General features: G+C 61.6%; 3 non-coding genes and 2 pseudogenes across 3 annotated transcripts in view; all 5 read left to right on the forward strand.

Moving 5' to 3' along the window:
* LOC124718554 overlaps positions 1-66 on the forward strand; it is a 193-nt gene extending 127 nt beyond the window's left edge. Inside the window, exon 1 of the small nuclear RNA XR_007005876.1 lies at positions 1-66. This exon is cut by the window's left edge and continues 127 nt beyond it. This is a non-coding gene — a small nuclear RNA (U2 spliceosomal RNA).
* Positions 67-850: 784 nt separating this feature from the next.
* Positions 851-984, forward strand: LOC124721498 (annotated as a pseudogene).
* Positions 985-6,900: 5,916 nt separating this feature from the next.
* Positions 6,901-7,099, forward strand: LOC124719315. Its single transcript, XR_007005999.1, has one exon. It is a non-coding gene; the product is annotated as a U2 spliceosomal RNA (small nuclear RNA).
* A 783-nt stretch (positions 7,100-7,882) lies between these two features.
* Positions 7,883-8,016, forward strand: LOC124721502 (annotated as a pseudogene).
* A 5,917-nt stretch (positions 8,017-13,933) lies between these two features.
* Positions 13,934-14,119, forward strand: LOC124721474. The gene has a single exon (XR_007006335.1). It is a non-coding gene; the product is annotated as a U2 spliceosomal RNA (small nuclear RNA).

The following is a 14,119-nucleotide window of genomic DNA, read 5'->3' on the forward strand; positions in this document are numbered from 1 at the left end:
GGCTTGCTCCACCTCTGTCGCGGGTTGGCCCGGCATTGCAGTACCGCCGGGATCGGCCCACCTAAAATTAATTAAAACACAGCCTGAAATGGGTTAATATTCTGCAGTGATCAGATATTCCGCTGGTAGCAAAACTTGTTGTGGTTGTCGATTTGCCCAGTAGTTAGCTGCTTACACACCACGATTTCTTGTAATTAATTTAACATTTATCTTATGAATATTTTTTTTTTTTTTTTTTTTTTTTTTTTTTTTTTTTTTTTTTTTTTTTGCGGGTAGCCGGTCCGCTCTTGCAGCCGCATTACACTAGGCTGGTAATTTATGTGGCCACAGAAGAGTGCCTTCGGATGCCTCGTTGGCGTCACATATGGTCCGGCCACAGATAATTTTAATTACATTTTTTGGAGTTATATCCTTAGCTCCTCGCGAACGTCGTCGTCGCCGCCGCACGCACGCAGAATACGTGTGTACACACGTACGCAGTAGGCAGTGGACGATGTAAGCACTCGGCTAGGTGTAGCTCGCGCCGGCCTCGCGCCGGTGTAGCTCGCGCCGGCCTCGCGACGGTGTAGCTCGCGCCGGCCTGGCGCTGCTGTGGGGCGGCCTCACGGCTTCTCCACTGCCCTGGCAGCTAGCGGCGTTCAAATGGGAGTCGCGGTTTACTGTTCGACATGGAGGGTAGTACTGGGCTGGTGACGAGTGCTCCCGTGAATTGTCTTTCCTCCAGCACTTGCTTTTGCGGTGTTTTCGACGGTCGCCAGTTGCCATATCGGCCCGTACCACCGTGTGTCACTCCCACATGTGGAGCGCACACGCTGCAAGCATTTAGGCCCTTCGGCTGCGGTTTTTCCTTATCGCTTCTCGGCCTTTTGGCTAAGATCAAAGTGTAGTATCTGTTCTTATCAGCTTAATGTGAGCTCATATGGACTGATTACTGCACCGGGAAGCGGTCGCGCTTATTCTCCTGTTTCAGGTCCGCGACCTGAACGATGGAGCTTGTGGTGACGCTGCCGGCGGAGGTCTTCCGCTGCCGGATCTGCTTCGTCACCAAGGCTGCCGGGAGACCAACTTTTGGGGAGTACAAGGACCACTCGGCCCTTCTCCGCCACTACAGGAGGCTGCACGACCCGGAAACGGTTCCCGTTTTCGAGTGTCAGTTTTGCGGCCGACGCGACCCGCGGCTGAAGACGCTGCGGCTACACCAGCGGCTCTGCAATGCAGACTCCGCAACCCCCGGCGCTGCCAGTCGGGGGAGAGTGAGTATGGGACACGATGCCGTGTCTGGCTCTCTGGGGCACTCAGAGAGGTCGGCCGGCGGGAGGTCACAGGCGAGGGCCCCCGAAGCTAGTAGGACAGGCCCTTCGTCCTTAGTTAGTGCGGGGCGAAAGCCACAGGCGAAAGCGGCCCGGGAAGATAGTACCACAGGCCGCCTAGCCTTAGATAATAGAGAGGGGCTATGGCCACAGCCCAGTCCGGTCCCCGAAGCTAGTAGGACAGACCGGCTGGACTTAGGATTAACATACGCGGCGGTCCTGACCCGCAGCAGCGTGGTGGGCTCACAGGCTGCCTTGCCCTCACCCTGTGTGAGTGTGCAGGCGTCTGCGACGCCCAGGACGGCGGTGGTTGCTACCCCCGCGTCGTGTGTACTCTGTGTGCGCACGCCGAGGAGGTCTGGCATCCCCCTGCCGACACGCTCCGCGACGTCAACCGCGTCGCCACGAGTGCCGAGCGCAAGTTCGGGAGGTGAAGGCAGCACGCTGCCGACGCCTGCCGCCGAACGCGTCGCTCCGGCCAGAGGCGCAGTGTCCGACAAAGGCCGCGGCTCGCCGCTGCCCGCGCCGGCCATTGCGCCCAGTGGCGTACGCTGGCCACGTCGTGCGGCTACCGCAGGCGTCTCCCGCCCGCCATCTGTCGGGAGCGCGGGTACCGGCCTGGGACTGCCGCCCGCATTCGCTACGCCGCCAACAGGTGGCTCTGCGGTGCGGGTGGGCAGTGGCAGGCAGGCTGCCTCGCTCGCCGCGACCGTTGGTGTTGTCATTCACGGCGCAGCCGCGCCGCCGGTTGACGCACCAAAGGCCGCGCGCCCGGCGGATGCACCGGATGGTGTGGTGCTTGTGCGGTCGCAGACGTACACGCGCCGCGTTTCCTCTGCCCTGCCGGCGGTTACGTCGAGTGACGCCTGTCACTCCGTCTCCGCTCAGGCAGGGAGTGCTACTAATCAGAAAGCTCCTGTTACAGACAACGAGTGGCACGTAGTCACCCCACGGAGGGACAGACGCCGTGCTGCAGGACGCAGACCACCGCCCCCGGACCGACGGCGCATCATACCGCCCAGTCCGCGTAACAGCGGCCCGGCGCGAGCCAACGCGCCTGGGCGGCCGGCGCGAGCTACACCTCGTGTATCTCGCGCCGGCGGCAGGGCGCGGGCGACCGCTGGGCCATCTGTTGGCGGCGCGGCGAACAACAGCCGCGGTGCGCTGGGCCCGAGCGCCAGGCCGGCGCGAGCTACACCTCGAGACGCCCGGCCGGCGCGGGCTACACCGGCCACCCCTACGACCACTGCGCCATCTGGTAGCGATCGTCGGGCACCCAGTCCGTGTAACAGCGGCCCGGGGCGAGCCGGCGCGTCCGGTCAGCCGGCGCGAGCTACACCCCGTGTTTCTCGCGCCGGCGGCGGGCCGCTGGCGACCGCCGGGCCATCTGTTGGCGGCGCGGCGAACACCAGCCGCGGTGCGCCCGACCCGAGCGCCAGGCCGGCGCAAGCTACACCGGCCCCTGCTGCTACCGCTGCGCCACCTGTCACCAGCGCGGCGATTGAAAGCAGCACTGAGCGGCCCACGCCAGATGGCAGCACGGCACCACCACCGACGCAGACGACGGAGCGGCGCGACGTGAACGGAGGGACTGCTGCTGCGTCTCCGAGAACTGGCAGCAAGAAGAGGAGACGCCGACGCCGTAACACCCGGCCCAGTCCCAACCTCCCGCCGCAAGGCTCCCGTCCTACACCAGACCTGACAGGCCCCCCTGTACCTTCCGAACAGGGCGCAACTGAGGCAGCTCCGCCCCCCCCTCCCCCGGCCGACGCTCGGCTAACGGAGAGGCAGCGGCGCTGGCTGGCGGCCCTGGAGAGCGTCCACAACCAACCGTGGGACGCATTCGTCGCGGTCGTCGAGGACTTCATCTCCGAGATCGCCGAGACGAAGCCACAACGCCAGGCAGCCGGAGGTCGACAGGATGGGCCACCAGCAGCAGCGCACCGCGGCGAGGGCCGCGCCGACGCTGCTGCCAATCCCCCTCCCCCTGCCCCTACACGCGGCCGCGGTGGGCGGCGCGGTGGACGTGGCGCACGGCGCGCGGCGGCCGCCGAGCGTCGGTACGACGCGAATGCAGCGTCTGAGATTCAGAAGCTGTATCGCGCGGACCGGCGCAAGGCGATGCAGCGCGTCCTTGGCGAGACGCCGCCGTACTGCCAAATCGATGGCAACGTGCTCACGGAGCACTTTAAGGTAATATACTCTAAATCCGACTTTTCCGTTACAGATGCACCAGCTGCTGTCCCGGACTTTGCCGCCACCACACCTCCTGATGTCAGCGAGGAGGTCCTGCTGCCGATCACACCTTCAGAGGTGCAACAGCGGCTCCAGAAGGCGAGCAACACTGCTCCTGGGGCAGACGGAGTCACCTACTCGGACTTGCGACGTGAGGATCCTGGCTGCCACGTGCTAGCTAAGATCTTCTCGCGCTGCTGGAATGAGCGGAAGACTCCGGTGCAGTGGAAAATATCCACTACCGTCCTCATCCATAAGAAAGGGGACGTCTCGGACGTGACAAACTGGCGGCCTTTAGCATTGAGCTCTACTATCTCTAAGCTCTTTGCTGCAATCGTTGCGGACCGCACTTCTCTCTGGGCGGAGCGGTTGAACCTGCTCTCCCCGGAACAGAAGGGCTTCCGCACGTTTGAAGGCTGCTACGAGCACAACTTCATTGTGCAGACGGCAATTGATGATGCAAGGCGCAGGGGAGGCCAAGCATGCTTTGCTTGGCTTGATCTAGCGAATGCTTTCGGTTCAGTGCCTCACGCTCACCTCCTTGGAGTACTGAGCAGGATGGGACTACCAGAGCAATTGCATCAGCTAATTGCCGATATGTACGATGGTTGCTCCACCCGCGTCCGTACATCTGACGGACTAACGGAGGAGATAGAGATCCAGGCGGGCGTCAAGCAGGGCTGTCCACTGTCGCCCATCGTTTTTAATCTCGCGCTCGAGCCGGTACTTCGCGCCGCAACCTCGCTCAGAAATGAGTGTGGTATTCCGCTTAGCGGCGTCAGTGTGAGTGCACTGGCGTATGCGGACGATATCGTGCTTCTGGCGCGGGATTCAGAGGCGATGCAGACGCTCCTCAATGTTGTGGGTGAGGCGGCGACGTGGGCCGGGCTTACCTTCAAGCCGTCGAAGTGTGCCACGCTTCACATCCGCCGTCGGCAGACACTAGGCTCGGTATTCGCCCTGCAAGGGGGAGAACCAGCCGTGCTCGGTGCGGGTGACGCCTACCTCCATCTTGGCGTCCCCACCGGGTACAAAGTCACGCAGACGCCAACGGATGCGATCGCGGCAATTCGACGCGACTTGCAGCACCTGGACGCTTCCCTGCTGGCTCCCTGGCAGAAGATTGACGCTGTGCGTGTCTTCCTCCTCCCTAGGCTTGACTTTGTCATGCGGGGCGGAGCGGTACGCAAGGGGCCGCTATCTGCACTCGACAAGGCAGTGAAAGCGGCTGTCAAATCTTGGCTGTTCCTCCCACAGCGTGCGTCCACTGAACAGCTGTACCTCGCGCTGGGAGAGGGAGGATGCGGCCTGACGCCGCTCGCGGACGCTGCGGACATCTCGACGATCGTCCACGGCTTCCGCATGCTGCACTGCGACGACGCCACCGTCCGAGACATCGCCTGGGCCACTCTATCTACGGCCGCGCGCCGCCGACTGGGGAGGGAGCCGAGTCGTTCCGACTTGGCCACCTACCTTAGCGGCAGCACTGAGGGTGACCTCGCACGCGACGGTGGTGACATCCAGTCACTGTGGACGCGCGTCAGGAACGCCACAAGGCGCCTAGCGCCGCGTGGCGTCACCTGGCGCTGGAGTGAACTGCTTTCCGAGTTGCAGGTGGAGGTCGGCGGCCGGCCCGCCATCGCTGACGACGCGGAACACGGCGGCATCGGAGGGGTGACGCAGCCGGCCACGGAGGCGACGGCGACCGGGACTACACGACACCTCGAAGATGGCGGCGATGGACCGCAGCACGATGATGACAGCGTGGGACGCATCGTCAACACTGGCGTCGAGCATGTCCGGGTGGGAGGGGGCGCCAAACGTCTTCTCTCGCGGACGCTCCGCGAGTGTCTGAGACAGCGCCTGCGCCACATCCTACTCAGGAAACCGGACCAGGGGAAGGTGTTCGAGTGCACCAGGGAGTCCACAGCGTCCAACCACTTCATAGCGGGAGGCAAATACACCCGCTTCGCAGACTGGCGCTTTATCCATCGCGCCAGGCTCGGAGTCGTGCCTCTGAACGGTTGTCGCCGCTTTGATGGGCGGGCAAACAACAACAAAGCCTGCCGACGCTGTGGCCACAACAACGAGACGCTCCCGCACGTGATTAACGCGTGCATGGTGCACTCAGCAGCCCTGCAGTATCGTCACAACGCGGTCCTCAACCGCCTCGCGACAGCAGTCGCTGGGCGGCCAAGGAGAGGAAACGCTGCTGTTCCTGACATCAGGATTAACCAAGCCGTCATAGGGGACAGCAGTGGGCTGCGTCCGGACCTCGTAATAACTGACGAGGCCGCGAAGACTGTGACCATCGTCGATGTGACAATCCCCTTCGAGAATAGGCGGATTGCGCTCGACAACGCTCGGCAACTGAAGAGGATAAAGTACGCCGACGTTGCGCGCGGATTAGCCGCTCGCGGCTATTCCGTCACTGTCGACGCCCTGGTTGTCGGCAGTCTGGGGGCGTGGGACCGCCAGAACGATGCAGTGCTTCGGCACCTAGGCATCGCTAGCCGCTACTGCCAACTGATGCGGCGGCTGATGGTGTCTGACACCATCAAGTGGTCCCGCGACATTTACGTGGAACACATTACTGGCCACCGCCAGTATGTGTCCCCCTAGACTGTGGCATGCTCTGACGTCAGGCTGCGAGACCCTCGAGACTGCAGTCGTCGGAGAACCTCGAGGTCGGTGCCTTCGTGACGTCGGCGTCGAGATTCTCCTCCACGACGCGGGACCTGCGGCGCTACACCATCTTCGCGCCGCACTGCAGCAGTGCCGAGTCAGTAGCGGTGCGTGCGGTGCTGCCTGGTGCCCCTCCCTCTGTGGTGTCCGCCGAATATGGCCCCCACCTCGGTTGGCGCGGTGCTAGGCGGCGCCAAACGTGTGCCTACTGCCCGGCAGTCTCCAGCCAGCGTGGGAAGCAACGCCCTCCTGCCACGACACCCCGGTGACGTCTGCCGCAAGGCGGACAGAGGGGAGAAGTCCGGCTGCGTGTGACCCGCCTGCGTGCGTGGCACACCAGCCGCTGGCAGCCGTGCATGTGCAGTGTGCTGTCAGGGCATGGAGATGAATGAAATAAAACAAAATAGTTCCTAAAACTAGTTCCAAACCTTCCCCGGTCTGAAATATCTAAGGCCGCGCCTATCGCGGGATTAATCTTAAGGTAATATACTTAAGCATCCGCGCCTAACGCGGTCTTCCAATATTTAAGTAGTGGGCTTAACCCACGAATTAGAATTAAATTCAACTATTTAAGTGCGGTTAGAACCGTCTACTATATATTTCAATTTAATTTTCATTAAATTTGTAAAACTCGATTTGTATAGAGTCATGAATATTCTTTCTTAAAATTATACTTCTTAAAACTGTAACTAAGAATTATCTCGGAAAATAAAAATCTGTTCTTATCAGCTTAATATCTGATACGTCCTGCATCGCAGGACCAGAATATTAAACTCATTTTTGGCTCATGACGGAGTGCTAGGGGCTTGCTCCACCTCTGTCGCGGGTTGGCCCGGCATTGCAGTACCGCCGGGATCGGCCCACCTAAAATTAATTAAAACACAGCCTGAAATGGGTTAATATTCTGCAGTGATCAGATATTCCGCTGGTAGCAAAACTTGTTGTGGTTGTCGATTTGCCCAGTAGTTAGCTGCTTACACACCACGATTTCTTGTAATTAATTTAACATTTATCTTATGAATATTTTTTTTTTTTTTTTTTTTTTTTTTTTTTTTTTTTTTTTTTTTTTTGCGGGTAGCCGGTCCGCTCTTGCAGCCGCATTACACTAGGCTGGTAATTTATGTGGCCACAGAAGAGTGCCTTCGGATGCCTCGTTGGCGTCACATATGGTCCGGCCACAGATAATTTTAATTACATTTTTTGGAGTTATATCCTTAGCTCCTCGCGAACGTCGTCGTCGCCGCCGCACGCACGCAGAATACGTGTGTACACACGTACGCAGTAGGCAGTGGACGATGTAAGCACTCGGCTAGGTGTAGCTCGCGCCGGCCTCGCGCCGGTGTAGCTCGCGCCGGCCTCGCGACGGTGTAGCTCGCGCCGGCCTGGCGCTGCTGTGGGGCGGCCTCACGGCTTCTCCACTGCCCTGGCAGCTAGCGGCGTTCAAATGGGAGTCGCGGTTTACTGTTCGACATGGAGGGTAGTACTGGGCTGGTGACGAGTGCTCCCGTGAATTGTCTTTCCTCCAGCACTTGCTTTTGCGGTGTTTTCGACGGTCGCCAGTTGCCATATCGGCCCGTACCACCGTGTGTCACTCCCACATGTGGAGCGCACACGCTGCAAGCATTTAGGCCCTTCGGCTGCGGTTTTTCCTTATCGCTTCTCGGCCTTTTGGCTAAGATCAAAGTGTAGTATCTGTTCTTATCAGCTTAATGTGAGCTCATATGGACTGATTACTGCACCGGGAAGCGGTCGCGCTTATTCTCCTGTTTCAGGTCCGCGACCTGAACGATGGAGCTTGTGGTGACGCTGCCGGCGGAGGTCTTCCGCTGCCGGATCTGCTTCGTCACCAAGGCTGCCGGGAGACCAACTTTTGGGGAGTACAAGGACCACTCGGCCCTTCTCCGCCACTACAGGAGGCTGCACGACCCGGAAACGGTTCCCGTTTTCGAGTGTCAGTTTTGCGGCCGACGCGACCCGCGGCTGAAGACGCTGCGGTTACACCAGCGGCTCTGCAATGCAGATTCCGCAACCCCCGGCGCTGCCAGTCGGGGGAGAGTGAGTATGGGACACGATGCCGTGTCTGGCTCTCTGGGGCACCCAGAGAGGTCAGCCGGCGGGAGGTCACAGGCGAGGGCCCCCGAAGCTAGTAGGACAGGCCCTTCGTCCTTAGTTAGTGCTGGGCGCAAGCCACAGGCGAAAGCGGCTCGGGAAGCTAGTACCATAGGCCGCCTAGCCTTAGATAATAGAGAGGGGCTATGGCCACAGCCCAGACCGGTCCCCGAAGCTAGTAGGACAGACCGGCTGGACTTAGGTTTAACTTACGCGGCGGTCCTGACCCGCAGCAGCGTGGTGGGCTCACAGGCTGCCTTGACCTCACCCTGTGTGAGTGTGCAGGCGTCTGCGACGCCCAGGACGGCGGTGGTTGCCACCCCCGCGTCGTGTGTACTCTGTGTGCGCACGCCGAGGAGGTCTGGCATCCCCCTGCCGACACGCTCCGCGACGTCAACCGCGTCGCCACGAGTGCCGAGCGCAAGTTCGGGAGGTGAAGGCAGCACGCTGCCGACGCCTGCCGCCGAACGCGTCGCTCCGGCCAGAGGCGCTGTGTCCGGCATGGGCCGCGGCTCGCCGCCGCCCGCGCCGGCCACTGCGCCCAGTGGCGTACGCTGGCCACGTCGTGCGGCTGCCGCAGGCGCCTCCCGCCCGCCATCTGTCGGGAGCGTGGGTACTGGCCTGGGACTGCCGCCCGCATTCGCTACGCCGCCAACAGGTGGCTCTGCGGTGCGGGTGGGCAGTGGCAGGCAGGCTGCCTCGCTCGCCGCGACCGTTGGTGTTGTCATTCACGGCGCAGCCGCGCCGCCGGTTGACGCACCAAAGGCCGCGCGCCCGGCGGATGCACCGGATGGTGTGGTGCTTGTGCGGTCGCAGACGTACACGCGCCGCGTTTCCTCTGCCCTGCCGGCGGTTACGTCGAGTGACGCCCGTCACTCCGTCTCCGCTCAGGCAGGGAGTGCTATTAACTCAAAAGCTCCTGTTGCAGATCATGAGTGGCACGTAGTCACCCCAAGGAGGGACAGACGCCGTGCTGCAGGACGCAGACCACCGCCCCCGGACCGACGGCGCATCATACCGCCCAGTCCGCGTAACAGCGGCCCGGCGCGAGCCAACGCGCCTGGGCGGCCGGCGCGAGCTACACCTCGTGTATCTCGCGCCGGCGGCAGGGCGCGGGCGACCGCTGGGCCATCTGTTGGCGGCGCGGCGAACAACAGCCGCAGTGCGCTGGGCCCGAGCGCCAGGCCGGCGCGAGCTACACCTCGAGACGCCCGGCCGGCGCGGGCTACACCGGCCACCCCTACGACCACTGCGCCATCTGGTAGCGATCGTCGGGCACCCAGTCCGCGTAACAGCGGTCCGGGGCGAGCCGGCGCGTCCGGTCAGCCGGCGCGAGCTACACCCCGTGTTTCTCGCGCCGGCGGCGGGCCGCTGGCGACCGCCGGGCCATCTGTTGGCGGCGCGGCGAACACCAGCCGCGGTGCGCCCGACCCGAGCGCCAGGCCGGCGCAAGCTACACCGGCCCCTGCTGCTACCGCTGCGCCACCTGTCACCAGCGCGGCGACCGAGAGCAGCACTGAGCGGCCCACGCCAGATGGCAGCACGGCACCACCACCGACGCAGACGACGGAGCGGCGCGACGTGAACGGAGGGACTGCAGCTGCGTCTCCGAGAACTGGCAGCAAGAAGAGGAGACGCCGACGCCGTAACAACCGGCCCAGTCCCAACCTCCCGCCGCAAGGCTCCCGTCCTACACCAGACCTGACAGGCCCCCCTGTACCCTCCGAACAGGGCGCAACTGAGGCAGCTCCGCCCCCCCCTCCCCCGGCCGACACTCGGCTAACGGAGAGGCAGCGGCGCTGGCTGGCGGCCCTGGAGAGCGTCCACAACCAACCGTGGGACGCATTCGTCGCGGTCGTCGAGGACTTCATCTCCGAGATCGCCGAGACGAAGCCACAACGCCAGGCAGCCGGAGGTCGACAGGATGGGCCACCAGCAGCAGCGCACCGCGGCCAGGGCCGCGCCGACGCTGCTGCCAATCCCCCTCCCCCTGCCCCTACACGCGGCCGCGGTGGGCGGCGCGGTGGACGTGGCGCACGGCGCGCGGCGGCCGCCGAGCGTCGGTACGACGCGAATGCAGCGTCTGAGATTCAGAAGCTGTACCGCGCGGACCGGCGTAAGGCGATGCAGCGCGTCCTTGGCGAGACGTCGCCGTACTGCCAAATCGATGGCAACGTGCTCACGGAGCACTTTAAGGTAATATATTCTAAATCCGACTTTTCCGTTACAGATGCACCAGCTGCTGTCCCGGACTTTGCCGCCACCACGCCTCCTGATGTCAGCGAGGACGTCCTGCTGCCGATCACACCTTCAGAGGTGCAACAGCGGCTCCAGAAGGCGAGCAATACTGCTCCTGGGGCAGACGGAGTCACGTACTCGGACTTGCGACGTGAGGATCCTGGCTGCCACGTGCTAGCTAAGATCTTCTCGCGCTGCTGGAATGAGCGGAAGACTCCGGTGCAGTGGAAAATATCCACTACCGTCCTCATCCATAAGAAAGGGGACGTCTCGGACGTGACAAACTGGCGGCCTTTAGCATTGAGCTCTACTATCTCTAAGCTCTTTGCTGCAATCGTTGCGGACCGCACTTCTCTCTGGGCGGAGCGGTTGAACCTGCTCTCCCCAGAACAGAAGGGCTTCCGCACGTTTGAAGGCTGCTACGAGCACAACTTCATTGTGCAGACGGCAATTGATGATGCAAGGCGCAGGGGAGGCCAAGCATGCTTTGCTTGGCTTGATCTAGCGAATGCTTTCGGTTCAGTGCCTCACGCTCACCTCCTTGGAGTACTGAGCAGGATGGGACTACCAGAGCAATTGCATCAGCTAATTGCCGATATGTACGATGGTTGCTCCACCCGCGTCCGTACATCTGACGGACTAACGGAGGAGATAGAGATCCAGGCGGGCGTCAAGCAGGGCTGTCCACTGTCGCCCATCGTCTTTAATCTCGCGCTCGAGCCGGTACTTCGCGCCGCAACCTCGCTCAGAAATGAGTGTGGTATTCCGCTTAGCGGCGTCAGTGTGAGTGCACTGGCGTATGCGGACGATATCGTGCTTCTGGCGCGGGATTCAGAGGCGATGCAGACGCTCCTCAATGTTGTGGGTGAGGCGGCGACGTGGGCCGGGCTTACCTTCAAGCCGTCGAAGTGTGCCACGCTTCACATCCGCCGTCGGCAGACACTAGGCTCGGTATTCACCCTGCAAGGGGGAGAACCAGCCGTGCTCGGTGCGGGTGACGCCTACCTCCATCTTGGCGTCCCCACCGGGTACAAAGTCACGCAGACGCCAACGGATGCGATCGCGGCAATTCGACGCGACTTGCAGCACCTGGACGCTTCCCTGCTGGCTCCCTGGCAGAAGATTGACGCTGTGCGTGTCTTCCTCCTCCCTAGGCTTGACTTTGTCATGCGGGGCGGAGCGGTACGCAAGGGGCCGCTATCTGCACTCGACAAGGCAGTGAAAGCGGCTGTCAAATCTTGGCTGTTCCTCCCACAGCGTGCGTCCACTGAACAGCTCTACCTCGCGCTGGGAGAGGGAGGATGCGGCCTGACGCCGCTCGCGGACGCTGCGGACATCTCGACGATCGTCCACGGCTTCCGCATGCTGCACTGCGACGACGCCACCGTCCGAGACATCGCCTGGGCCACTCTATCTACGGCCGCGCGCCGCCGACTGGGGAGGGAGCCGAGTCGTTCCGACTTGGCCACCTACCTTAGCGGCAGCACTGAGGGTGACCTCGCACGCGACGGTGGTGACATCCAGTCACTGTGGACGCGCGTCAGGAACGCCACAAGGCGCCTAGCGCCGCGTGGCGTCACCTGGCGCTGGAGTGAACTGCTTTCCGAGTTGCAGGTGGAGGTCGGCGGCCGGCCCGCCATCGCTGACGACGCGGAACACGGCGGCATCGGAGGGGTGACGCAGCCGGCCACGGAGGCGACGGCGACCGGGACTACACGACACCTCGAAGATGGCGGCGATGGACCGCAGCACGATGATGACAGCGTGGGACGCATCGTCAACACTGGCGTCGAGCATGTCCGGGTGGGAGGGGGCGCCAAACGTCTTCTCTCGCGGACGCTCCGCGAGTGTCTGAGACAGCGCCTGCGCCACATCCTACTCAGGAAACCGGACCAGGGGAAGGTGTTCGAGTGCACCAGGGAGTCCACAGCGTCCAACCACTTCATAGCGGGAGGCAAATACACCCGCTTCGCAGACTGGCGCTTTATCCATCGCGCCAGGCTCGGAGTCGTGCCTCTGAACGGTTGTCGCCGCTTTGATGGGCGGGCAAACAACAACAAAGCCTGCCGACGCTGTGGCCACAACAACGAGACGCTCCCGCACGTGATTAACGCGTGCATGGTGCACTCAGCAGCCCTGCAGTATCGTCACAACGCGGTCCTCAACCGCCTCGCGACAGCAGTCGCTGGGCGGCCAAGGAGAGGAAACGCTGCTGTTCCTGACATCAGGATTAACCAAGCCGTCATAGGGGACAGCAGTGGGCTGCGTCCGGACCTCGTAATAACTGACGAGGCCGCGAAGACTGTGACCATCGTCGATGTGACAATCCCCTTCGAGAATAGGCGGATTGCGCTCGACAACGCTCGGCAACTGAAGAGGATAAAGTACGCCGACGTTGCGCGCGGATTAGCCGCTCGCGGCTATTCCGTCACTGTCGACGCCCTGGTTGTCGGCAGTCTGGGGGCGTGGGACCGCCAGAACGATGCAGTGCTTCGGCACCTAGGCATCGCTAGCCGCTACTGCCAACTGATGCGGCGGCTGATGGTGTCTGACACCATCAAGTGGTCCCGCGACATTTACGTGGAACACATTACTGGCCACCGCCAGTATGTGTCCCCCTAGACTGTGGCATGCTCTGACGTCAGGCTGCGAGACCCTCGAGACTGCAGTCGTCGGAGAACTTCGAGGTCGGTGCCTTCGTGACGTCGGCGTCGAGATTCTCCTCCACGACGCGGGACCTGCGGCGCTACACCATCTTCGCGCCGCACTGCAGCAGTGCCGAGTCAGTAGCGGTGCGTGCGGTGCTGCCTGGTGCCCCTCCCTCCGTGGTGTCCGCCGAATATGGCCCCCACCTCGGTTGGCGCGGTGCTAGGCGGCGCCAAACGTGTGCCTACTGCCCGGCAGTCTCCAGCCAGCGTGGGAAGCAACGCCCTCCTGCCACGACACCCCGGGTGACGTCTGCCGCAAGGCGGACAGAGGGGAGAAGTCCGGCTGCGTGTGACCCGCCTGCGTGCGTGGCACACCAGCCGCTGGCAGCCGTGCATGTGCAGTGTGCTGTCAGGGCATGGAGATGAATGAAATAAAACAAAATAGTTCCTAAAACTAGTTCCAAACCTTCCCCGGTCTGAAATATCTAAGGCCGCGCCTATCGCGGGATTAATCTTAAGGTAATATACTTAAGCACCCGCGCCTAACGCGGTCTTCCAATATTTAAGTAGTGGGCTTAACCCACGAATTAGAATTAAATTCAACTATTTAAGTGCGGTTAGAACCGTCTACTATATATTTCAATTTAATTTTCATTAAATTTGTAAAACTCGATTTGTATAGAGTCATGAATATTCTTTCTTAAAATTATACTTCTTAAATCTGTAACTAAGAATTATCTCGGAAAATAAAAATCTGTTCTTATCAGCTTAATATCTGATACGTCCTGCATCGCAGGACCAGAATATTAAACTCATTTTTGGCTCATGACGGAGTGCTAGGGGCTTGCTCCACCTCTGTCGCGGGTTGGCCCGGCATTGCAGTACCGCCGGGAT

Source organism: Schistocerca piceifrons, chromosome 1 (genome assembly GCF_021461385.2).
Source record: "Schistocerca piceifrons isolate TAMUIC-IGC-003096 chromosome 1, iqSchPice1.1, whole genome shotgun sequence".
NCBI lineage: Eukaryota > Metazoa > Arthropoda > Insecta > Orthoptera > Acrididae > Schistocerca > Schistocerca piceifrons.